Here is a 27,799-nt window from a genome sequence, read left to right as displayed (position 1 = left end):
TTATTTCTTATGAAGTTTCCTAATTTCCTCATTTACTGCAGTCTCCTCAGTAGGAAATACTTTCAGTTTTTTACTTGGTTCCATCAAGAAGGCATTCAGATGTGTCACACATTTGCCATAAATTCAGAATGTTAGCACTCTAGTTGCTCATTAGATCACTGTAGTAAAGCTACTGCTCACGAGGGAAGTCTGCTGCTGGTATTCAAAGTGCATGTTTCAGTCTGCATGTCAAAATTTTTGTATGACATAGAAGAGGATTTGAGAAGTCAAAATGTGCCCTAATTTTTCTTTCTGCAGCACTAATCATAATTTCTATGGCAAAATGAATCCCCTCATTGTGCTCCTTTGTAAATTAAATGTTTTAAGTGTTACCACTTTATTCCATTCAAGATGGCTTCAGGTGTGCCATACTTTTGTCATAAGTAAGACTGTTAGCGTTCTAGTTGTTCGTTGGAACACTCTGGGACATTCTGTCATTGGGCTATACTTGGGCTACATCTGGGTGATATTTGGGCTACATTTGGGCTCTTTTGTCTCTGGTGGCCATTTTGGGAGACTTATTTGTTATGAAGTTTCCTAATTTCCTCATTTACTACAGTCTCCTCAGTAGGAAATACTTTCAGGTTTTTACTTTGATTCCATCAAGAAGGCATTCAGATGTGTCACAAATTTGCCATAAATTCTGAATGTTAGCACTCTAGCTGCTTATTAGATCACTGTAGTAAAGCTACTAATCACCAGGGAAGTCTGCTGCTGGTATTGAAAGTGCATGTTTCAGTCTGCATGTCAGAATGTTTTAATGAAATAGAAGAGGATTTGAGAAGTCACTCAAAATGTGCCCTAATTTTTCTTTCTGCAGCACTAATCATACTTTCTATGGCAAAATGAACCCCCTCATTTTGTTCCTTTTTAAATTAAATGTTTTAAGAATTACCACTTTATTCCAACCAAGATGGCTTCAGGTGTGCCATACGTTTGTCATAAGCAGGACTGTTAGCGCTCTAGTTGTTCCTTAGAACACTCTGGGAAGCTGCAGTAGAACACAAAGGAATCAACTGACAGTCTCTGCCCTTGTTGGATGTACATGTTTTACTGAGAATGTCAGACTTCATTCTCACATGACTGAGAAAGATAATGTGAGTTTACAGAAAATATGCTCTCAGTTAGCTTATAGATCACCTTCCAAACCTCTGTGGGAAAAGCATGAGAACATAGTTTTCTCTCAAACATGATTCATGATATCCCAGCAGAAGGCTTTTTCGCATGGTAAAATCACCTTAGAACACACCACAATTCCTAAAATGAGTATGGTACCATCAACAAATTATTTATAAACCAACTAAAGTCTTAAAACCTTCTATTAACTGCAATGCTTTTTAATGAGGTGCTATCATGTATATTGGTCCCAAGATGGCTGCCAACACTTCTTGGATGAAGTGCTGACAGCCAATCAGATCTCACGATGAGATGTGTGGTTAGGCTCCGCCCAGATATATATATGATTTTACTTTTGATTTTCTCAGGAACTACTGAACGGATTTATGCCATTTAAGCAAAAGGCACATGCCTGACCTGAGGACTACCTCTTTGCCAAATTTCAAGTAATTCTGTTCAGCCGTTCGGGCTGTACCTTCGACTAAAGGTCCTTTTGGAAAATGCATGGGGAAAATGCGTTTTGGGACCCCCCTTTTTTCTCAGCCCCCGCTTGACGAATCACCCTGAGACTTTCAGGGTAGGAGCTGAGTGGAGCGCCCCATTAGTTTTGAAAATTTCACGAAGATAAGTCAACCGGCGCCAAAGTTATTCAAAATAGAATTTTCAGATTTCCTATGGGAACTCGGTCCTAACTATAACTATCTACTGGCGACCGCCAGTAGATAGTATATATATATATATATATGCAAATTCACTTAAAAAACCATAGGTTTCACACACGTTATAGTTAGGAATTAGCATTTAAAAAACCTTGCAAATTCACTTAAAAAACCATAGGTTTCACACATGTTATAGTTAGCTGGACATTTCACTCGTAAAAAACCAATGAAATCCCCCGTTATAGTTAGTGCAGGCAACTATAACTCACGCGACCGCAATCCTCTGCTGATGACGTCAGATATTACATCACTGTATTTAGACACTTATTTACCCATGTCTTCTTCCATTATTCTTTAGCTCTACATATATTACAAATACTTATTTTTCAGAAAGACACATATGTCATCAGTGATGTAATATCTGACGTCATCAGCAGAGGATTGCGGTCGCGTGAGTTATAGTTGCCTGCACTAACTATAACGGGGGAATTTCATTGGTTTTTTACGAGTGAAATGTCCAGCTAACTATAACATGTGTGAAACCTATGGTTTTTTAAGTGAATTTGCAAGGTTTTTAAATGCTAATTCCTAACTATAACGTGTGTGAAACCTATGGTTTTTTAAGTGAATTTGCAAGGTTTTTTAAATGCTAATTCCTAACTATAACGTGTGTGAAACCTATGGTTTTTAAGTGAATTTGTACGTTTTTTTAAATGCTAAGTTATGTATTTATAAATTTTTTTTTTTTTTTTTAGGGTTTACACCGTGCGCGCACCGTGGGCGCTCTGTGAGCACCCACTGTCCGGCGTGCGCGCACCTTGCGCGCACCCCGCGAAATTTAAAAAAAAAAAAAATGTTTTTTCACCCTAGGGGGTCCTTCTGTGACCCCCTGACAAAGGCTAGGGGGTCAGGAACTTTCCACCCTGCCCCCTTTTCACGTTCTCCACCTTTGTTTTTCACCCCCTCAGACTGCGAGAGACAAAATGGCGCCCGACACTTCCTGCTTTCGACCGATTCGAATGTTTACCGACATCTAACAACCAATCAGAATTGCGCTTGCGCACGGCAGGGTGCGCGCACAGTGCGCGCACGGTGCGCGCGTATAGATATTGATATGGTTTTAATTGCTATTTTCTCAGGAAATACTGAACAGATTTACACCAGACCTGCAAAAGGCACTTCCTTGACCTTATGGCTACCTCTCTGCCAAATTTCACGTAATTCTGTTCAGCCGTTCGGGCTGTAGCTGCGACTAAAGGTCCTATGGAAAAATGCATGGGGAAAATGCGTTTTGGGACCCCCCCTTTTTCTCGGCCCCCGCTTGACGAATCACCCCGAGACTTTCAGGGTAGGAGCTGAGCGAAGCGCCCCATTAGTTTTGAAAATTTCGCAAGGATTCGTCAACCGGCGCCAAAGTTATTCAAAACAGAATTTTCAGATTTTCTATGGAAACTCGGTCCTAACTATAACTATCTACTGGCGACTATATATATATATATATATATATATATATATATATATATATATATATATATATATATATATATATATATATATATATATATATATATATATATATATATATATGGCGGCCGCCAGTAGGTGGTTATAGTTAGAACCTTGTTTCTATTCAAAAAGCGGTTTTCTTTTGCCAATCTCTTTAGCGCCGTTTGATGATTCTTTGGGAAATTTTCAAAACTTATGGCCCGCTCAGGTCAGCTCCTGTCTTGAAAGTTTTGGGGTGATTCGTCAAGCGATGGCCGAAAAAAAAGGGGAGTCCCAAAATGCATTTTCTCCATGTTCATTTCCATAGGAAACTGTGGATGCTGCTACAGTCCGAACTGCTGGACAAAATTACACCAAATTTGGCGGAAAGGTAGCTCTTGGTCCAGAATGCACTCTTTTTGTTAAATGGTGTAAATCCGTTTGGTAGTTCCTGAGAAATTCATATATTTACAAATATTAATATCTGGTGGCCATGAAGGATCTGCGAACCCCCCTCAAGCCAGACTCGGATTGGCTGGCAACAGTTCCAACCAGGAAGTGTTGGCAGCCATCTTGTGACTTGGTTGAACTGAGTCACAAGAAAATAGGTGACAAAACTAGAAAAGGGGGCAGGGTAGAAACACCCTGACCCCCTAGGCCTTCTAAAGGGGTCCCCCAGGGACCCCGAGGGCCCAAAAAACAATTTTAAAACATGTCCACGGGAGTCGCGCCGAAAAACAAATAAAACCAAAGTTAAGTCACCCACGCTTTGTTTTCTTGAAGCCCCTGGATGGGCCAGGTCCCGGGGGCAATGTTTAATCATGATGCGGGGGCCCCGGGGGACGGCAACCTCTCCGGGGATAAAAGAAAAAAACATAGTGTGTGGGGGGCTCCTGCCCCTCCACACTGCCCCGGAGACCACCACCTCTCCAGGGCTTTAAACCTGTTGGGAGGGTGGCTGCGTGGCTCCCTCCAGGATCCTTTTCTTGGCCCTGGGGACCTCCACCCCCAGGGCCGGGTCCAGCAATCTCCCAAGGTGCCCACCCCTGGGACATTGCAGTTTGCTATGGCATGGTGGGAGTACTGTTCCCGCCATGCCATAGCAAACATCTGCTTTGCTTCATGGAAGCAAGAGCAGGAAAACTGCTCTTGCTTCCATGAACCGATGCAGATTTGCTTTTAGGCAAGGAGAGCTGCATGTTTGCAGCTTCCTCTGCCTAAAAGCAATGCCGGCTCCCGCAGGAGGAAGGGAGCTGGCAGGGACCATTGGGGCATTGGAGGTCCCGCCGCGGTCCCCAACGTCATGACCATGCCCTCGGGGATGGGGTCCCCGGGGCCAAAATGGCCCAGGAGGAGGGGGGACTAAGCGAACACTTCTCCCTTTTATTTATTTATTTTTTTAATTTCCGGGCCCCGGGGCTGATATTGGGCAATGGAAGTGGGGGGGCAGTAATTATTATTTTTTTTCTCTCATGATAGGAGACTCAACCCTATCGCAGCTCTCAGAGCGGCCCCCCAGTGTAATGTCAAGGTGGATTTGCGGATCCATCTTAAATAAAAAAAATGATAGTATATAATTCAAAAGGTAGTGTTGCATTTGTGAACTTTTTTTGTAGAGCTAGTGAGATTGAAGTTCATAATCACATTAAAGTTGATAGAGTTAGAAATAATATAAAACATTAAAAAATTAAAAGTTAAATTTGAAAAATGTTTTGTGTTGCAGTACATTTAATTTGTGCTTTTGTTTTACAAATTTGCGACAGGCTCGTGAATCCGGAAAATATTTTTAAAAAGTATGCATGTTTAAAAAAAAAGATTCACTGTTGGGTTATAGGGTGGCCCTAAAGAGAGCTGTTGCGCTCATTATGACTTTCTTGGAGCTACATGTAAGTGCGGATGCACAGCTTAAGGTTGTTGAGAAACACTCTGTTTTCTTCATCTGTGAAATGAACTCCATCACTTCTGTAGATGTCATGCATATCAAAACGTAGATTGTTGTTATAGATGGAGCCCATCCTATGGTCCCTGAGGTAAGCAGAAACAGCTTTATCGACTTTCTTCCTAGCTTTCTCAATCTGTGGACAGAATTGATTTGGCCACTTCCATTTCTGTCTTTGGCCTATATTAGAGTATACAAAGATGGTTTGAGGCAAAAGCAACATCATTTGTGCAAAGGTAGCCTTCATTAGGATTTCCAGCCCTACTCCAGTCAATGTGCCTGGGTCATTGCCACCACTGTGCACAATCATGAGGTCGGGGGTTGGAGATACAAAATGGTTTTAACCAAAGGCATCAATTGGTGCCACTTCAGTCCACTCTGTGCAATCCATTTAATATACACATTTTGCGAACCTAGGTCTTTGTCAATACCTTTGTGTTCAGCATACCTATTGCACCAGAAAACATAGCTGTGCCCTACAATCCATACTGTAAGCATTTTGAAGTGATGTCTGGAAGGAATGAAAAGATGTCTGTAGCTGAGGTAGTCAGTTGGTAGAATGAGAGGTATGTAAAATGGTGGAGAACATGCTGTTTTTGAGAAAACCGATAACTGATTGGCTGCTTTTCAATATTGTGCACTCAAAAATAGGATGCATGTTACTTTCCTGAAGAAGCATGTTTTTGATTGGTTATTAAAACATGTTTGAAAGGTACAGTAGATAGAATAAGGTGATATTTTGCAAAAGTCAACCACACCTGCTATTTGCATTTGTAAGCTTGTGTGCTGAATTTGAAAATGTGGTGAACTTGCGACTTTCTGGGACAGTTGACTGTTGCAGAAAGTGTTACTATGGAAACTAGGATTAAACAGAATGGGGGAAGAGTTAAAACTTAACTGTAGTTTTAAAATGTGAAAGGGTAACTTAAATATAAGTGATATGCTTCTAAATTAAGTTTTCCCAAGTCAGTAGTATGTTTAGAAGTAGTGTGTTGTTAAAAAATAATACTAGTATTATTGGAAATATGTTTTTGAACTCTTGTAAGAGTTTGCGGCTCCATCGCGAGCTACACTGCGCCACTGCGGTGGAGTCATGACTTCAGTAAATTACAGAACCAGTTTGGGCACTTTTAGAAGACACTTAGAAAGGGTTAATATGTCTAACCACTAGAACTGTGTTTCAGAATTTGATTTAAAATAATGAAGGAAGCATTTTGATTTGTTACTTACATTTATTTGTGTGCAGAAAGAGAGGGAAAGTTTGCCATTATTGTTTTTACCTTATTGAGAGTGGTGCATTACATTTATTGTGTGAATAGGAAATCTTTTTATGAGTTTCTGATATTTCATATTCTGCAATACTATGTGAGTTACAAATTTGTAAGGTGTGTTATGTATTGTGCAGTAGTGCTTCACTCTTTGTAGTGATATTTTTAACTTTGAAAAGCATTATTTTTAAAGTTTCAAAATTATTAGAGAAGTGTGATGAAATGTACAAATGTGTATTGTAGTTTGGTATATTGTACTGAAATGAAGATTGAAATAGGTTGTGCATAGTAATATGTGTGCCTTGGTAGATGGATTAGTGATTATGGTACTTCGTATGAGTCTTTGAAAAGGTATGGTTGAAGTACGCAGTATAAATTTAGGTGTCTGCTTGACATGAGAAGTGCAGTCTGTCAAGTTTAGAGGACTGCATGGTCTAGTGACTGAGGTATGTCTCTACTTGTACAGTATTTTCACACGTGTTATGCATCTGAAGATGCTAGATGTATAAAATACAGGTATTCATCTATTTGTATGTTTCTTTCATATATGATGCCACTCGCAAAACGGTACAGAGACATGAATGCATGCTTTCCGGAATATGGTGAGACTTACAACAGTGATATGCGAAGGATTGCTGTTTTATATTTGCCTACGCCCAGCACTCTGAGAAGTTGCTGAATGGTGAAAAGCTGCAGCGCAAAAGTGAGGTTTAATACATGTTGGCAGAAGGATTAGTGATTAGGTTACTTCGTATGAGTCTGTGGAAAGGTCCATTTGAAGTACGTCACATAAATTTAGGTGTCTGCTTTTAATTAGAATTACAGTCTGTGAAATTTAAAGGACTGCATGGTCTTGTGAATGAGGTATGTCTCTACTTGTACATGTATTTTCACACGTGTTATGCATCTGAAGATGCTAGACATGTGAAATACAGCTATACATCTATTTGTCTGTTTCATTTATGAATGATGCCACTAGCAAGAGGTACAGACACATGCATGCATGCTTTCAGGAACATGGTGAGACTTACAACATTAACATGGAATCGACTGCTGTTTTATATTTAGGTAGGCCCAACATTCTGAGCAGTCAGGGAATGGTGAATAGTGAAGCTGCAATACAAAAGTGAGTTTTTTAAAAACTCTGTTTATTAAGCAGTTGATTCATGACACAGGTCAATGATAGCGGATCACATTACCATGAACAGGCCTCTCGCAGGGGGCCTTAAGGTATTCTAAATATCTTCTGCAGCTTGTTCTGAAATTTTGAGGAATTCTCATTGCCGCCGAGCTAGTTTCAGTCCCCATCTACCCCCTCCACTGAGCATCGACAACATCTCCTTTCTCCCCCCCTGTTTGGTTATTTATACCCCGGTATTGCTTCCATGGCCCCCATATTTTTTCGAATTTGCGTGGCCAACCCCGGGATTGATATATTGTCTGTTCAGCCAACTGGACCCAATCTCTAGATCTTCTTTCCAGTTCTTAATCACCGGAGGTCTGCTTGCCCCCATAGCCTGGCTAGGTTGTGCTTCACTTCCGCTGCAGTCACCATGAGCCAGGTGTTAACATGACATGCCACCTTCTTCCACCTCAAGATCGCAGACATCCACAACAGCTTCAACAACCTTACCGCCTTGACAGCCAATGACACCTCGGACCCCCCGACCCCCATCCGCATCGACACCATGCTCACCTGGACCAACGTGAACAACGAGGACACCATCAAAATCATGAACACCATCCACTCCGCCTCTCCGTCAGACCCGTGCCAGCACCACATCTTCAACAAAGCTAGCGCCACCATCGCACCCCATCTCCGCAAAGTCATCAACATCTCCTTTGAGACCGAGACCTTCCCGGAGAGCTGGAAGCACGCAGAGATCAACGCCATACTCAAGAAACCCAAGGCGGATCCGAGAGACCTCAAGAACTTCCGGCCCATCTCCTTGCTCCCGTTCCCAGCGAAGGTCATCGAGAAGATCGTCAACAGACAACTGACCTGCTACCTCGAGGAGAACAACATCCTGGACCCATCCCAGTCCGGGTTCCGCAGCAACCACAGTACCGAAACTGCCCTCATCGCCGTCACCGATAACATCAGGACCCTGCTGGACAACGGTGAAACCGCGGCCCTCATCCTCCTGGACCTCTCAGCCACCTTCGACATGGTCTGCCACCGCACCCTACGCACACGCCTCCACAACGCAGGGATCCGACACAAGGCTCTGGAATGGACCACCTCCTTCCTCTCCGGCAGAACCCAGAGCGTCCGCCTCCCTCCATTCTGTTCCGAAGCCTCTGAGATCATCTGCGGCGTACCCCAAGGATCATCCCTCGGCCCGACACTGTTCAACATCTACATGGCACTGCTCGCCCACATCGCCCAACTGCACGACCTCAACATCATCTCCTACGCCGACAACACCCAGCTGATTCTCTCCCTCACCAAGGACCCCCTCACCACCAAAGCCAACCTCTACGAAGGAATGAAGGCCCTTGCTGAGTGGATGAGGAAGAGCCGACTGAAGCTGAACTCGGACAAGACGGAGGTCCTCATCCTCGGCTCCACCCCGTCAGCCTGGGACGACTCCTGGTGGCCAACCACACTGAGAGCAGCACCGACACCCACCGACCACACACGCAACCTTGGGGTCATCCTCGACTCGACACTCTCCATGACCAAGCAGGTCAATGCTGTCTCGTCCTCCACCTTCAACACCCTTTGCATGCTCCGCAAGATCTACAAGTGGATCCCCACCGAAACAAGAAGAACGGTCACCCAGGCCCTCGTCAGCAGCAGGCTGGATTACGGAAACGCCCTCTACGCGGGAGCCTCGGCCAAACTCCTGAAATGACTGCAACGCATACAGAACGCCTCTGCACGCCTCATCCTCGACATCCCTCGCCACAGCCACATCTCACCCCACCTGAGAGACCTGCACTGGCTCCCCGTCAGCAAGAGGATCACCTTCAAGCTCCTCACCCATGCACACAAAGCACTCCACAACACCGGACCAGCATACCTTAACAGATGACTCACCTTCTACACCCCGAACCGCCAGCTCCGCTCCGCCGACCTCGCCTTCGCCATCGTCCCCCGCATCCTAAGAGCGACCACCGGCAGAAGATCGTTCTCCTACCTCACCGCCAAGACCTGGAACACCCTCCCCATCCTCCTACGGCAGACCCAGGACCTACTGACCTTCAGGAGGCTACTCAAGACCTGGCTGTTCGAACAGTAGCAGCACCTCCTCCCCCCCCAGCGCCTTAAGACCCTCACGGGTAAGTAGTGCACTTTCCAAATGTGATGATTGATTGATTGATTGATTGACTAGGCCACTTCTCCTCTACTGCCACTCCCAACAATAACTACTTGCCTTCTAGCATCACCAACACACCCGTCACCTCCCTCATTGTTTCAATTATTTTGGACCAGAAATTTTGGATGAAAGGGCAAGTCCAGACTGTGTGGTAGAATGTGCCCAACTCACCACATCCCCTGGGACAAACAATCTTGCCCTAGACAGGTAAGATCTGTGCAATAACCTTAGCTGCACTAGGCGATATGGAGCCCTTATTTCTATCTCTCTTGGGCCCTGCAGTGCCTCGCTCCACTCTTCATCATCAAAGGGCCCCAGATCTGTCATTCAAGCCTCTCTAAGTGGGGCAAGGTGGTCTGGCATATTATTCATAATCTTTCAATATGTCAGAGAGATTGCCTCTGGAAGATGACATTTCATGGCATGTTGCAGTTGACGGTATCAAAATATTTCCCTCTGTGCCAATTCGTATTTAGTGTCTCGAATGTAACTATGGTGCCCGCCCTCCATACATCACCTAATCTCTCGATCCCTACCGTGGGCCATTTCGTGTATGCTCTCAGGTTTTTAACCTCACTCAGGCTGTCGCTATCCCATAGTGGGGTTTCTGCTGTAAGTTTCCAGTCTCATCCCAGGCATCTATTGGCCGCTTTATATGCTCATATTACCGCTAGCATGTGAGGCAGTAACACACTCCCTCCCCCATGCCATGTAGAAGCGCTGGATAATTCCTGCTCCTCATGGCCAGGCGATCCATTCTATATACTGGCTCCAACCGATCCTCAAACACCCATTCATTTACTACTATTAGCTGGGAGGCCCAGTAATAGACCCAGAGGTCTGGGATTGCCAGACCCCCATTATAGACACCACGCTGTAACTTTGCCAATGAGATTTGGGCCACCCCGACATCCCACAGCAGGGACCTCAAAATACCATTCATTCTACAGAACTAGGATTCAGGAACTTCAAATGGTGTATTTTGATGAATGTATAACACTCGCGGGTAGGTTATCATTTAAAAAAAGCTCGCGTCCCCATCAGCGAAAGGGGAAGTGCATGCCAGTGGCCTACATCTGCCTGGAAGCGCTTGATCTGAGGGAGAACGTTATGAAATCCAAAAAAAATGTGATTCTTTTGATATTAATCCCCAGGTACGTAAACCCGTATGTAGCCACCGGGGCTGGACATCAAGATGGTAGGGACAGGGGGCCCGAGGCAAGTGGGAAAATCAGTGACTTGTCCCAATTATTTAATACCTGGCACAGCTCCCAAATAAATCAAAGATAGGCAGAATTCTCAGAATGGAGGTACAGGGTTTATTCACATAAAGTAGGATATCGTCCGAGTAGAGTGATATCTTTTCTTCCCAAGTATCATCCACTGCAATTCCCCGGATGAGCGGGTCTCCACCGACCCAGGTGAACAATGGCTCAAGCGCTAGAGCAAAGATCATGGCAGAAAGCGGACATCTCTGTCACGTGCCCCTCCGTAGCTCTATCACACTGGAGACGTACCCATTCACCCGCACTCTGGCCCACGGTGCCTTATAAAGTAGACAGACCCAGGCGCAAAAGTTAGGGCTGAAGACCAGTCAGGGTAACAAACCAAATAAGTAGTTCCACTCCACACTGTCGAAGCCCATCCAGATATCGAGGGGGAAAACTGCCAAATCCTCCGCTCCATATGCCCTCGCCAAGTGGAGCACCCCGTATACCCGTCTTAAGTTTAAACGTGTGCTACGTTTTGGCATAAAGCCGGATTGGTCAGGTTGTATCACTGATGTTATTACACCTGCTAATCTATTCATCAGGACTTTGGCTAGGACTTTGGGTTCCACGTTAAGCAGGGAAAAGGGCCAATTCGATGCACACTCCGCTTGCAGCTTTCTTTTTTTGGGAATTACCACTAGGGGGCAGTTCTTTGGTCTTCAGGAAGCTTTCCTCTCTCCTTGGCCTCTAGGAACATGTTCAGGAGGTGAGGTGTCAGTTTTTGAGCTGTTTTCTTGTATAACTCAAGAGGCTAACCATTTGGACAGGGGCCTTACCGGATTGGAGTCCCCAAAGAGCCCCTGCTATTACCTCTGCCGTCACATCACTATCTAGCATCTCCCTATCCTCCGTCGTTAGGGTACGTAGGTTCATTGTTGCATGGAGTTCTGTCAATCTGCGCTAGATCTATTAGACTTGGGGTGTATATCTCCTTGTGAAAATCTGAAAATACTTAGGCTATTTTCTCGTCCCCCATGTTTGCCACTCCTTCGCGGTCTAGAATTTCCGTCACCCAGCTTCTCTTGCTATCTCTTTTTTCAAGCCAGGCGATAAGCTTTGTGGCCTTGTCTCCAACCTCATAAAGCCTCCTTTGGATTGATAAAGCTGGGCCCTTGCTGCACCCTCCGCTACATCCCGCAACTCCCGTTGTGCCATACGCAATTGCTGCATCAGGGTCTAGTTATGTTCATCCCCACCTACCAACTCGGACTCTAGGGTCACCATCTTGTGTTCGAGCTCCTAGTATTTTAGCCTGTCCACTTTTTTTTGTAACCCTTGCTAGGGCTTGATATTGTCCTCTTATCACTGGCATGTAGGACTCCCTGAGAACACAGCAGGAGTCCACCAACCTCTCATTTTGCTGAAAATATCTCTCAGTGCCTTCCTGCAGATGTTCCACAAACTTCCTATCTGTTAGGGACCACTGTTAGCACTGTTGCTGTCCGCCCCTTGAACCAGGTGACCACCGGCGAATGATTTGAGATGCCCCTCGCAAAATGTTGTGTATCCCGGAAGCCTCTCACTTCTTGGCCCATAGGTGAACAGATGGTCTATTTTTGATAGACTCCTATCTCCCTCCGATTGGTGTGTGAATTGGTGCTCCCACCTATTATGAGCTCTCCATAGGTCGTCCCACCCCAGTGCCTCCACAAAACCTCCCAGAGGAGTCCCGGTGTTTGTAGCCGCCCTCCCTGGCAACCTGTTCTCTGATAGGGAGATGACATTGTTCATGTCACCCCCCACAATAATGGACCAAACGGCATCTCCAGGAGTTGCGCCCCAAGGGCTGATCTAGTCTTGCCCTGGTGGAGCGCACACGGAGCCCAGCTTCAGAGTTCTACCATCCCACTTTCCTGTCTGAAGTACAAATCTGCCCAGTGGGCCGCTCCACGTTTTCCGAGGGACCTAAGCTGTGGTGGTTCTGAGAAGGATTCCCACTCTTCATGACCCTGACGTGTACCCAGCATTTGCCATTAATTTATACCTCACCTATTTAATGCTTCATGGTTGTTCCCTTGCAGGTGTGTTTCCTGCAGGAATACCATGTGTGGCTTGTGTCGCTTGATAAATTGGAGTACTAGTATGCGCTTTATTTTGGACCCCAGGCCATTTACATTCCAAGATATAATTTTAAGCACTTGTTGCTCTTTCATTGCCCACTTCTAAGTATGCCCCCAGTCTCGCTTGGTCAGTTCTGATGTTTGAATGTCCTCCAGGGAACGACCCTCCCCTCCCCCTGCTGTGTACCCCACCCCAAAACATTGTGGCCCGGTTAACTGCTTCTGTGCTTACAAGAAAAAGAAAGTGCCCTTAACTCCCCCCTCCCTGCCACCCTGCACTGTGGGACTGAAACTTTCCACCGCCCCAATTTGCAGAGCGCCTGTCACCCCCAACTACAAACTAACCATCTCAAGGGGTTGGCTGCCCCATCATGACTTCTCCGCATGCCTACTCGACCCACAAGTATCTTCTTGCCCCTTGTGTGGGGCGCCCCCCCCACATCTCATTTCACCCCATTTCCCCTACCCCCAGACCAATACACATTGTGTAATTAGAAAAACAATCCGAGTCCAAGATATCCATCAGTTTCGTGCAGTTTCCCACCTTTCACAGCAGATCCACCTCCCAGTCGGCATCTCTTAATCCTTATAGTGATTGTCCTCTGGTGGTCCCTTTATCATCCAGTTAACCCTGCCAGCAGTAGGGTTCAGGGCCTTCAGTGTTGGCCAATTCTCCTTCATCGGTCTACGACACGGCCAGGGACCAGTCCACGTCCTGGCTGCCGTTTTCAAATGCCTGGGAATCTCCCTTGAGTAAGGCATGAGGGTGGACCTTCACAAAAGTGAGATTTAAGACATGTTGGTAGATGAAGAAGTGATTAGGGGACTTTGTATTAGTCTCTGGAAAAGTATAGATGAAGTACGCTGTATAAATTCAGGTGTCTGCCTGAAATGGAAGTGTAGTCTGTCAAGTTTAAAGGACTGCATGGTCTTGTGACTGAGGTATGTCTCTACTTGTACGTGTATTTTCACACGTTATGCATCTGAAGATGCTAGACGTGTGAAACACATGTATACAACTATTTGTCGATTTCTTTTATGTATGATGCCACTAGCAAAAGGTACAGACACATGCATGCATGCTTTCACGAACATGGTGAGACTTACAACATTAACAGGAAGGATTGCTGTTTTATATTCGGCTAGGCCCAACATTCTGAGCAGTTGATAAATAGTGAAGCTGCAACAGAAAAGTGAGGTGTAAAACATGTTGGTAGATGGATTAGTGATTGTGGTACTTCGTATGAGTCTCTGGAAAGGTATAGTTGAAGTATGCCATATAAATGTAGGTGTCTGCTTGAAATGGGAAATTTAGTCTGTCAAGTTTCAAGGACTGCATGGTCTTGAGACTGAGTTATGTCTCTACTAGTTCATGTATTTTCACACGTGTTATGCATCTGAAGATGCTAGACATGTGAAACACAGGTATACATCTATTTGTATGTTTCTTTTATGTATGATGACACTATTTAAAGGTACAAACGCATGCATGCTTTCAGGAATACTGTGAGACTTACAACAGTGACATACAAATGGTTGCTGTTTTAGATTTGGCTAGGCCTAACATTCTGAGTAGTTGCTGAATAGTGAAGCTGCAAGAGAAAAGTGAGGTTTAAGACATGTTGTTAGATGGATTAGTGATTAGGCTATTTTGTGTGAGTCTGTGGAAAAGTACACTTGAAGTACACCGTATAAATTTAGGTGTCTGCTTGAAATGGGAAGTGCAGTCTGTCAATTTTAAAGGACTTCATGGTCTTGTGACTGAGGTAGGTCTCTACTTGTACATGTATTTTCACACACGTTATGCATGTGAAGATGGTGGATGTGTGAAAGACAGGTATACATCTATTTGTATGTATCTTTTATGTATGATGCCACTAGCAAAAGGTACAGACACATGGATGCATGCTTTCAAGAATATGGTGAGACTTACAACAGTAACATGGGAAGGAATGCTGTTTTATATTCGGCTAGGCCCAACATTCTAGTAGTAGTCAGTGAAAAATGAAGGTGCAGCACAAAATTGAGGTTTTAAACATGTTAGCTGAGGGATTAGTGATTATGATACTTTGTATGAATCTGTGGAAATGTATACTTGAAGTAGGGTTTATAAATGTAGATCTCTGTTTGATATGGCAACAGCACTAAGTCGAGTTTAAAGATCTGTGTACTCTTGTGACTAAGATATGTGTCTATTTGTACATGTATTCTCAAATGTGTTATGCATCTCAATATTGTAGATGTCTGAAACACAGAGAAATATTTGTATGTTTCTTTTATGTATGATGGCACTAGCAAAAGGCATAGACATATGCATGCATGCTTTCAGGAACAACTTGAGACTTACTACAGTGACATGCGAGGGATTTGTGATTTAAATTTCTGGAGTTCTCTTGATTCTTTCTGTAGTCGTCTTGCCTCTTTGTGCATCTCTATTGCTTTTTTGTGCAGTTCTGTTGGCTCTTTCTGCATTTCTGTTGCTTTTTTCTGCACTCCTCTTCCTCTTTGTGCAATGTTCTTTTCTCTTTGTCCCCCACTGTTGCCTGTTTGTGCACCTCTCTTGATTTTTCTGCACCCCTCTTGTCTCTTTGTATATTTCTGCATCTTCCCTTACCTCTTTCGTCTCCTCTCTTGCCAATTTCTGTACCTCGGTTGCTTCTTTTTGCACATATCTTGTTCCTTTCTGCACCTCTCTTACCTTTATCTATACCTCTTTGCTTCTATCTGCACCTCTCTTGCCTTTTTCTACATATCTGTTGCTTCTGTTTGCATTTCTCTTGCCTCTTTCTGCACCCTTTGTCTCTCTTTTTGCATCTCTGTTGCCTCTTTGTGCATCCCTTTTGCCTCTTTCTTCACCTCATGCCCTTGTTTCTGCATCTTTCTCCCCTCTTTCTGTACCTCTCTTGCCTCTTTATGCACCTCACTTGCCTCTTTCTGCATCTCACGCTCTTCTTTCTGCACCTATCTTGCCTCTTTCTTCACTTCTCTTGCTTCTTTCTGCACTTGTCTTGCTTCCTTCTGTACCCCTCTTACCCCTTTCGGAACTTGTCTTGCTTCTTTCTGCACCTTTATTCCATTTTCTGCACTTCTCTTGTCTCTTTATGCTCCTCACTTGCGTCTTTCTGCACCTCACTCTTTCTGCATCTTTCTTCTCTCTTTCTACCTTTCTTGTCTCTTTCTGCACCTCACTTGCCTCTTTCTGAATCTCACTCTCTTCTTTCTGCACCTCTCTTGCCTCTTTTTCCACTTCTGTTGCCTCTTTCTGCACCTCACTTGCCTCTTTCTGTACATCTCTTGCCTCTTTCTGCACTTTTCTTGCTCCTTTCTGCACCTCACTTGCCTCTTTCTGTACTTTTCTTGCCTCTTTCTGCACTTCTCTTGCCTCTTTCTGCACATCTCTTGCCTCTTTCTGTACCACTCTTGCTTCTTTCTACACCCTTATTCCCTCTTTTTATACCTCTCTTCCCTCTTTCTGCATCTCACTACCCTCTTACTGCACGTCTCTTGCCTCTTTCCGCATTTCTGTTGCTTCTTTCTGTACTTCTCTTACCTCTTTCTGCACCTCTCGCCTTTTTCTGCATCTCTGTTGCATCTTTCTACACTTTTTTTGCCTCTTTCTTCAAACTTGTTCTGTCTTTTTGCACTTCCGTTATCTCTACTGCACCTCTCTTGTCTCTTTCTGCACCCCTCTTGTCTCTTTGTATACCTATATTGTCTCTTTCTGCATCTTCCCTTACCTCTTTCGGCTCCTCTCATGCCAATTTCTGCACCTCGGTTGCTTCTTTTTGCACATCTCTGGTTCCTTTCTGCACCTCTCTTACCTATATTCAGACCTCTATGCCTCTAACTGCACCTCTCTTGCCTTTTTCTGCACATCTGTTGTTCTTTTTGCATTTCTCTTGCCTCTTTCTGCACCTCTTTTGCCACTTTCTGCACTTCTCTTGCCTCTTTCTGTACCTCTATTGTCTCTTTCTGCACCTCACGTGTGTCTTTCTGTACCTCACTCGCTTGTTTCTGCATCTTTCTTCCCTCTTTCTGTACCTCTCTTGCCTCTTTATGCACCTCACTTGTCTCTTTCTGAATCTCACTCTCTTCTTTCTGCACCTATCATGCCTCTTTCTGTACCTCTCTTGCCTCTTTCTGCACTTCTCTTGATTCTTTGTGTACCCCTCTTGCCCCTTTCTGCACTTGTCTTGCTTCTTTCCGCACCTTTCTTCCTCTTTCTGCACTTCTGTTGCTTCTTTGTGCGCCTCACTTTCTTCTTTCTGCACTTCTCTTGCCTCTTTCTGTACCTTTCTTGTATCTTTATGTACCTCGCTTGACTCTTTCTGCACCTCACTCTCTTGTTTCTGCATCTTTTTTCTCTCTTTCTGTATCTCACTTGCGTCTTTCTGAATCTCTCTCTCTTCTTTCTGCACCTCTCTTTCCTCTTTTTCCACTTCTGTTGCATCTTTCGACACCTCGCTTGCCTCTTTATGTACCTCTCTTGCCTCTTTCTGTACTTTTGTTGCTCCTTTCTGCACCTCACTTGCCTCTTCCTGTACTTTTCTTGCCTCTTTCTGTACTTTTCTAGCTCCTTCCTGCATCACACTTGCCTCTTTCTGGACCTTTCTTGCCTCTTTCTGCACTTCTCTTGCCTCTTTCGGCACTTCTCTTGCCTCTTTCTGTGCCTCCTGTGCTTCTTTCTGCAGCTCTCTTGCTTCTTTCTGCACTTCTCATGCCTCTTTCTGCACTTGTCTTGCTTCTTTTTGCACCTTTCTTCATCTTTCTACACTTCTATTGTGTCTTCCTGCACCTTTCTTCCTCTTTCTGCACCTTTTTTGCTCCCTGTTGTACCTCCTTTGCTTCTTTCTGCACCTCTTTTGCTTCTTCCTGCACATCTATTGCGTTTTTCTCTTGCCTCTTTCTCTACCTCTTGCTTCTTTCTGCGCTTCTCTTGATTCTTTCTGCACCACTCTTGCTTCTTTCTGCACACTTATTCCCTCTTTTTATACCTCTCTTCCCTCTTTCTGCATCTCACTACCCTCTTGCTGCACATCTCTTGCCTCTTTCCGCATTTCTGTTGCTTCTTTCTGCACTTCTCTTACCTCTTTCTGCACCTCAATTGCCTTTTTCTGCATCTCTGTTGCTTCTTTCTACACTCTTCTTGCCTCTTTCTTCTAACTTTCTGCACCCCTCTTGTCTCTTTGTATACCTCTCTTGTCTCTTTCTGCATCTTCCCTTACCTCTTTCGACTCCTCTCTTGCCAATTTCTGCATCTCGGTTGCTTCTTTTTGCACATCTCTTGTTCCTTTCTGCTTCTCTCTTACCTTTATCTATACCTCTTTGCCTCTATCTGCACCTCTCGCCTTTTTCTGCCCATCTGTTGCTTCTTTTAGCATTTCTCTTGTCTCTTTCAGCAGCATCCGTCCCTCTTTTTGCCCCACTGTTGCCTCTTTGTGCATCCCTTTTGCCTTTTTCTGCTCCTCTTTTGTCACTTTCTGCACTTCTCTTGCCTCTTTCTGTACCTCTCTTGTCTCTTTCTGCACCTTACTTGTGTCTTTCTGCACCTCACTCTCTTGTTTCTGCATCTTTCTTCCCTCTTTCTGTACCTCTCTTGCCTCTTTATTCACCTCATTTGCATCTTCCTTCTTCTCACTCTCTTCTTTCTGCACCTATCTTGCCTCTTTCTCCACTTCTGTTGCCTCTTTCTGCACCTCACTTGCCTCTTTCTGTACCTCTCTTGCCTCTTTCTGTACTCCTCTTGCTTCTTTCTGCACTTCTCTTGCTTCTTTCAGTACCTCTCTTGCTTCTTTCTGCATCCCTCTTGCCCCTTTCTGCACTTGTCTTGCTTCTTCCTGCACCTTTCTTCCTCTTTATGTACTTTTTTGCTCCTTTTTGTACCTCCCTTGCTTCTTCCTGCAACTCTTTTGCTTCTTCCTACACCCTTATTCCATCTTTTTACACCTCTCTTCCCTCTTTCTACATCTCACTTGCCTCTTACTGCACATCTCTTGTCTCTTTCTGCATTTCTGTTGCTTCTTTCTACACTTCTCTTGCCTCTTTGTGCACCTCTCTTGCCTTTTTCTGCATCTCAGTTGCTTCTTTCTACACTCTTCTTGCCTCTTTCTTCTAACTTGTTCCCTCTTTTTGCACTTCCGTTCCCTCTTTCTGCACCTCTCTTGTCTCTTTCTTCACCCCTCTTGCCTCTGTCTGCACATTTATTCATCTTTCTACAGTTCTCTTGCCTCTTTCTGCACTTCTCTTGCTTATTTTTGTACATCAGTTGCTTCTTTATACACTTGTCTTGCTTTTTTCTGCATCTCTCAAGCTTATTTCTGCACCTCTTTTATGTTTTTCTACAGCCGTCTTGTCTCCTTTGCACTTCCCTTGCTTCTTTCTGCATCTCTTGTACACTTCTCTTGCATGTTTGTGCACACGTATTGCTTCTTTGTGCACCCCTATTGTCTCTTTCTGCACTTCTGTTGCCTCTTTCTGCACTTTTCACATTTTCCTGTAGCTGTGTTGCTTCTTTGTGTATTTCTTATGCTTTTTCTTATGCTTTTTTTCTTTCCGTCCGTTTCTTTCTCTTTCAGCGCATTTCTACCTCTTTCTGCAGTTCTCTTGTTTGTTTCTGTACTTTTGTTTTTGTATTTGTTATAAGGAGAATAGCAATGTAATTATAAGTAATTACTTAGTGGTTATTGATGTGACAACCTATTTAAAGTTTTTTTGTGTTTTAGAAATGTATTTTATTTGAGACACAAATTGAAGATGGCAAGAAAACATGAAAAGAGAAGAGAACAAAGAAAAAAGTACTTCTTAAAGTAAAGTAAAAATAGTGCATCAGAAAAATGGCAAAATGTTACGCGTGATAAAATCTCATCTGGTAAGAGCTCTAAACAGTTTCTTAAAACAGTTGGAGAGAGAATAAAGAAAGTCAATAACAATGAAAGGAAAATGAAAACTTTTACAAGAAACCAGAATGAAAAGAGGAACTGTCATGGTAAAAAATCATTACTTGTAGGAAAAACAACTCATATGATAAAAAGGCAAAAACATTTTAAAGAGATACGTATAAGAATGTTTAGAAGTAGAGTAATTCAAATTTTATTAAAAGATTGTAAAATGTATGAAAGATGATCAGCAGCATATAAGAAAAAGCAACACATTGAAAGTGTAGTAGATACTGCTTTTGAATTGCAACAAAAATTATTTATTTAATATTGAAGAGAATGAGAATATTAGATATAACAATGGTGTTTATGAAAGAGAAAAGCAAAAGAAAAGACTTGTTAATAGAAGTAACATTTGTAAAACTTTTACTGGACAACGGAAGCACACTTCCAGTACTGAGTCTTTTTTTAATGAGGAAAGCTATTTTCAACAGAACACATTAGTACATGCAGTTGATACTAGTGGTTGTCCTATTTCTAAAGAAAAAATGGTTGTTAGGAATGTGGAAGAAGTAATAGCTGAAGAAGTTCAAGGGAGGCGTACAAAAGCTCCTGTATATAAGTGGGATTGTAGCAGTATTTGCAGTATTTAACAGGAACCTATTGACATATTACACACTTTTTTACGATAATATGCAAAAAAAGTGTTAAACAGAAGATTAAGATGTTACAAGGACTAGATCCAGGTAAAATAAGAAAATATACTCATTTGTAGGGTCATTCTCTGTCTTTCAAGAAAAGTGTGCCAAATACTTTTCATCATTTAAGAATGTTAGCGGTACACCACTCTGAAATGCGGAAGTTAGTAAGGAGACTCTACTATGTAAAAACTCCTGCATTATATTTAAGTGGAATTAACACTGCTCTTTGCACGGTTCAGTATCAGATGTTCAGAAAGTTTGTGATATACAGTTTTGTTTTTTTAATTCTGAAGAGGAGTTCAGGCAATTATTACTAGTCGACGTTTTAGTCTTCGAGACAGGAAGCGATTCTCAACCCGGAAGTACTCTACGGGTGCATTATATAGACGGGATTCCACAGTCTACACGTGTACCTCTGTCTCCAGCTAGGACTCCACGGCGCTGGATACTGCCCGAACACGGAGCTTCCCTTTCATTTTCCAAGTAAGCTTTAGTATTGTGGACGAGGTTTTTACTATTTTGTGATTTCCTTATTTTACGCCTTATGGATTCGTGCTTAAGCTGGGCTGCTGCTGCCCCCTAATTGCACTCGTTATACGAACGAGTAGCATTTGACCCACTGTTGCAATCACCTTTGCTACCTGGGGTCCCCCGGCATTCTCGCCCAAATTGGGAGGCGCCTCATTGATCACCCTCGATGGCCAGTTAATCTGTCCCCCTTGGCCTTCACCTGCTTTTGCTCTTACTTAATTTCTCTCAGCCATTACGAGTGGAACACGGGTCACGTGCTAAACTGCTATACTGCCCTTACTACGACACACGAACACATATAACCTTGGTGTTTGGGGCACGAGCCTTACCGGGATTCTACTGCCCATCGCACAGTCTCTTAACCACTCCAAGTGGAACACAGGCTACACGCATTACTGCCCTTACTGTGATGTACTCATATCTATTACCTTGGTGTGTAGGCTACGTGCCTTACTTGGCTTTAACCTCCCTCGTACATGGACATCGTTATCGAGCACCGCTAGTAGCACTTGGGCATATGAGCAACCGCCATAATTAGGGATTCAGAATTAGTCTTACCTTTTGGCAGCATGTCCGCTCTTCTCTCGCATTAGGGAATACTATCTTGTGCACATTCCATCATGGCGATGGCACATTACGCTCTCTGCCACTTGCGCACGCATTAAGCTTTCACTATCCCATGCTGTTTAATGTATACTGCTACACTCCTAGGTCTCGTTCACCAGCCCCCTTTTTCGTCATTACTTGTTTTTAACTTACCCTAATTAAGTTGGGTCTCTTACTCATTAGATTCGCTTTTATCTAGATACTTTCACCTCAACAACGGATCAAGTCAACAGTGACAGATACCTGAGCCCTTTTATTATTGGACTACCTCTGCGTTATTCCTGAGAGGTTAGTCTGATCTACTACTCTCTCTCCTACCACCAACACCGATGGGAATTGCATTCACTGACACTCTCCTATTATTACTTAGGTCCACCATTCCACTTACACTGCTTGTCCTGACACAGACTTAATCAGCAATCGGGCGAGTACCTTACTTCCAGGCGTCCTGACCAATATTCGCTTTGGTAAGCTAAATCCTATCCACCTAGCCTATTCTCTTTTCTAGCCTTTCCTTTGCACACCTCTTCTCTGCCTTATTATTCTTTTGGGACCTCAGAGGTTACTCTTTCTCTTTCACTTTTCTTTCAATTTTATCTTTCCAGAGCACCAGTCTTCTTTCACCACTCCGAGCACTGGTGTCCTCACTTTTTTCTAAACAGATCTTCCCACACCAACTTTCTTCTCCTTCATGACCACACCTCACTTCTTGTGTTTTCTCACCATCAACAGATGAATTATAAGTCACTTTTTATCATGCATTACGTAACTACCTGGTTACATATCTGGTCTTTAAAAATGTTGTATATATTGTATTATATTGCAGCCCTGAAGAAGCCCATGTCTGGGTGAAATGCGTTGGCTGTCTTCTTATGAGAACCAGGTACATCTTGAATAAAGATAACTTAAGATCACAAGCAACAACGTGGAGTTCCTTATTCTTTGCTATATGTACATACTATATGTTTTAACATTGTGTAAATATTGCCTCTCATACCCCATTGAATCAATTTTGAACTTTGTGGTCATGTGGCAGCTGACCATCTGAGGAGGGCAATATCCAATTACTACTGTGACTAGTCCTGGCAATGCAATCGTCTGCAAACCAGCTGTTTGTTCGAATATTAGAAGGAGTTTAGACAAAGTGAGAGTTTGATAAGCGTAGGTGCTGAAGAACATGGAAAAGATAGTAGTATTGATGAGTTTGCAGAAGAAATTACAAAGTTTAAGACAGTTTCGGCTGAAAAACCAAACTATGGGGCCGAATACAATTGCGGAAGGCCTGCCAGCCATGCGGTTGCGGTCCTTCCGTCCTCCGACGATTTCCCCCGCCAAATTTGGATGGCGGGGGAATCTGACCACGACCATGGTGGTCACAAAGACTGTCTGCCACGGAACTGCCACAGGCAATCGTTGCGATTGCCTGGTGGAGCGGGGTTTATCGGTAAATTAGCGGTGGTGCCAAGCAGGCACCGTCTGCCAAATCACGATGTTGGCTGTAGCCAGCCTTTCACCGCCATTGAAAGGCTGGTGGGGATTGGGTTTGGGGGCCTGTTGCGGGCCCCCCTTTTGTTGGGGGAGGAGAGGGTACACTTGTGGGGTACCCATGATACCACCCTACATTTCACAGCACTATGTGGCAGGCACAGTGTGGTGCCTGCCACGTAGTACTGTGGAATGTGCAACGTGTCATATTGACATCGTGGCGGGTGCTACTCTCAGCAGCACCCGCCGCAATGTTAATGATCAAGATCTGACCGCCATGGTGGCGGTCGCATCGTGATCGGGTGTGCGGGACCGCCGCATGCATGGCGGACGGTCCCAGTTTACACAAGGACGGCAGATGGACTGGAGTCCGTCCGCCATCCTAATGAGTAACCCTGGGCGTAGTTTGCGTAGTAGCACAGTGCGTAGCTACGCGAAGTGCACTTCGCACTATGCAGCTGAGTAGTGCGGTAGGGAAAATGCTGTTCGCACTGATTGCACAGTGCCGGATGCTTGTATGCACTGTGCAATCATTGCAAACGGCATCTTGCACAGTGCAAGCGGTTGTTTTCTGCCGCTCTAGTAGATCTGTACTCGAGCGGCAGTTTTCTCAACGCGGACTGGTAGTTTCTCATCGCGAGCGGTCGTGAGCATACGTGACCACTCGCAATGAGAAACCTGACCTCCCCGCGTTGAGAATCTCGCCGGGAGGTTAATTTTCCACGCTCCCGATCGGCAACTTGATGTTGCTGTTCGCGAACGGGGAAAAAGTCTTGCCGGGATGTCATTTTGCTCGCTTGCAGTCGCCAACTTGATGTTGAGGACTGCGAGCAAGCAAAGAATGCCCGCTACGCTACGCGTTTTTGCACTGTGCTACGTGCAATTCGCGTTGCATGTAGTTGCACAAACTACGCGAGCGTAGCGTAGTCCTACGCCCAGGGTTACTAATGAGTACCTATGTTTGTATTTGTTGTCGCCATACTCACTATAGAAGTCAAACTAGGAATGTTGATTTATATTTAAAAAGTGAAAAGGAAAGCAATGATAAGTGGCAGCAATTTGGTGCCTATTTGTTGGTAGAAGGTCAGTTTGAATTGGGTACAGATCAAGTTCTTTGTAAATACTGTTACAACAAATTAGAAGAGAACAAAATGCCAGCTAGAGCAGTACATAACAACATAGAGTTGGTACCTATTCCTCAGAAACTGGCACCCATTTCAGGTCATAGTTTGTATGGAGCCTAAAAACAGGTAAGCTGCCACCTGCAGATTTACAACGAGGTCTGAAAGGAAGAGTTGTGTACTTACCTTTAGATTTTAAGAAAAATATTGAAACTGTTGGTGTAGACAGCGAGGAAAATGAGCCAGTAGTTACTCTAGTAAATGGTGGACCAACAAAGAGTTAAAAAATATGGCAAGAGTTTGTAGATGTTAATAAACTTCAAAAGGCTACATTATATCTGGTTCAGAATAGTATTTATTATAAAAATGTTAATGTTGATGAACAGGTAATATGCTTAGAAGATGAAATAGAAATTTCAAGTGGGCATATAGAAAAAGTGAACAAGTCCAGGAGTGAAGAAATTAATGACCATTACACAATACATCCTCAACATTTGAAAGAAATGATAGGAAACAGTATTGAATCATTTCAAATGAAGGATGCACAAAGAGCTCCCATGAGTGTATCGGAAAAAAGTTTAGAAGCTTGTTGTTTTTCACAGCTATTCCCCACTGAAGAAGGTGGACGATATGATGAGCGAGTTGTACGGATTTTAGCTTAAGAATACCGCTCACCAAGGTTGTACTTGAAGATCCAAGATTTTGACAGTGCATTCCATATATATTTCATCCTCTGTTTGAAAGTAAATTGTCTGCACTTTCATATGCAGTGAACCACATATTAACCCCTTCAGCGCTGCGCGGATTCCTCCGCGGTGCTGAAGGGTTCGAGCGCGGGCGGGGCCATGACGGAACGGTTCCGTCATGAGCACAGCTCAACCGATGCTCATGACGGAACCGTTCCGTCATGAGCATGGAAGGGGTTAAAAACAGTAGTTCATCTTCAACATGTTTCTGCAAAAGAATTAATGGACAAAGCTTTACAAAGAGATGAAAACGTAGAATGTCAGTAAATTAATTTGATGGCGTGTCAACAGGGTACCAATGAATATTGGTTTAATTGTCATGGTAAACTTACATTTATATTAAGAAACTTAGGTACATCAACATGCTGTCGGTACAGTCTTCACTGTGGGCACTTGTAGGAGAATTGGAAGTTTTGCGGTCACTTCACTCGCTGTGCTTGGCTACTAGTAAAGATAAAAACGCCTTGTTCTTTGGATGTTTATAGTCATATGCATTTGGGTTGTACCTCCGGCACTCTCCACTCAGCCTCCACGGGCTGTGGTGCCAGTGCTTATTTTTGTGCGGGGTCGCGGTGTGCCCCAGTGTCGGTCAAGTCTTTGGAGTGCTGCTCGGGATGGGGCTGCGGGAATGGGGGCGGCTGGGATGTCCTGGCTGGTGTGCTTCATGCTAATTTATGTTTTCATTAGCAGCCATAGGGGGAGGGGCTACACATTAATAACTCAGGAGTGCTCCTGCCTCCTGTTGTGTGCTTCTGGTGTAAGCATCTGTTAGATTGAGAGCCATTTAACAGAATTGCCTCCACCTCCTCCCGTCCCCTAGGACTTAATTGCCTCCCTTCGGTGCAGAGACAGAATATCGAGTACAAAATATCAAATTGCACAAATATCGAGTCATTATTATCGTGGGTCAGAAATATCGACCGCACGAATATCGTTGTCAAGAATATCGACTTAAGTATTAAGGTAAGTAATATAGATTTTAAAAATATCAAAGTGCTTAATATCGTTTGCAAAAATATAGGGGATCATTACGATTGTGGTGAATCTGCCACCGGCAGCCTGCCGGTGGCGGATTCACCACAATTGTGTGGCCAAATCCCGACTGCCAGATTGCGATGGCGGGTGGTGTGCGTGGTGGATGAAAAGTCCGTTTGCCACTGGTCTGACAGAAGCAATTGTAACGATAGCCTGTCGGACCGCATCACATCAGAAGAATGGTGGTGGTGTCTGGCAGGCACCGTCCGCCATATTGCGATGCTGCCTCCCTTTCAGCGTTTCCATGGGGGTGAAACTGCCATGTAAAGGCTAAGGGGATGTACTCTGGGGGCCCGTTGCTAGCCCCCTTTGTGCCGGGGGAGTTTTGTTTAACACTGGGGGCACCTATGTCACCCCCCTACATTTCCCTGCACCAGGTGGCAGGCAATGCGTGGTGCCTGCTACACAGTGCAGGGAAATGCAAACAGTGCATTTAGGACATTGTGGCAGGAGCTGCAGCCAGCAGCACCGCTGCAATGCTAGAGTTACACGATGTGACCGCCACGGTGGCGGACGAATCGTAATCTCATGTGCGGGACCGCAGGCTTATAGGCGCCTCTCCCAATCCCTGCAACGATGGTGGACGGATGCCATCGTAATCACCCCCACAGTTGTTAAAAATATCGCTTTTTATTATTGTTATGTGTTTTAGAATATATTTTATATGTATGTGATGTATGTTTTTTCTATAATTGTTTGTATTTTTAAGATATGTGTTACATTTTTTGTAGTTATGAATTTTTCTCTATATGAATTTGGAGGTAATTTAATTATATTAAATGTATAGATATGTTTTTTTTTTATTTTGCATGTTTAGTTCCGTAGCAGGCTGTGAGTTTATAGGGGAATAGGGTGGGAAGAAATGTTATTATATTAAATGCAGTGATTAATTTATTAATACTTTTTTTAATTGTGATGTTATAGTGTTAAATGTGAAAAGTGACTTTTTATTAATTAATAACAAATTGGTTGATAATTAATTGATAATTAATGATGGTAATTAATTTTAGGTGGGAGTTGTGGTGTTTATAGGAGTAAAGGATGGGAAATAATTTATTTTTGATCTATGATTTAATAATTGGTTGTTAATTAATTTTTATTAATTGATTGGTTATTAGTTTTGGTAATTTTGTAATTCATTTTAGGAGTGTGTTGTGGTGTTTCTAGGTGTAAAGGGTGGTAAGTAATTTCTTTTTTTTTTTAACAACAGATTTTATTTGTCATTTGCACATTGGAAGCAGGGCTCTGTAACCCAGAGACTACTGCCGCATAGAAATACACAGTAACACATCGCAAAGGACATTTTTCAGAGCAAAAGAACGCAACTCCCAAACAAAAGAAAGCATAAATCTAAAGTGTGAACTCGGATCCCCCACCCCCCCACCCACCCCCCCCCACGAATTGCGCTCGACTCCCTACAAACCACAGACCAACCAACACCCAGTGATCACAGGAAAAAAAACAGGAATGACAAGCTATCCGCAACAGCAGGGGCCCACCGCACCCGGAACCCCCTCGCCCATCCGTGACTTCCGACGG

The sequence above is a fragment of the Triturus cristatus genome, chromosome 10 (genome assembly GCF_964204655.1).
Source record: "Triturus cristatus chromosome 10, aTriCri1.1, whole genome shotgun sequence".
Classification (NCBI taxonomy): Eukaryota; Metazoa; Chordata; class Amphibia; order Caudata; family Salamandridae; genus Triturus; species Triturus cristatus.
This window is presented reverse-complemented; position numbering follows the sequence as displayed.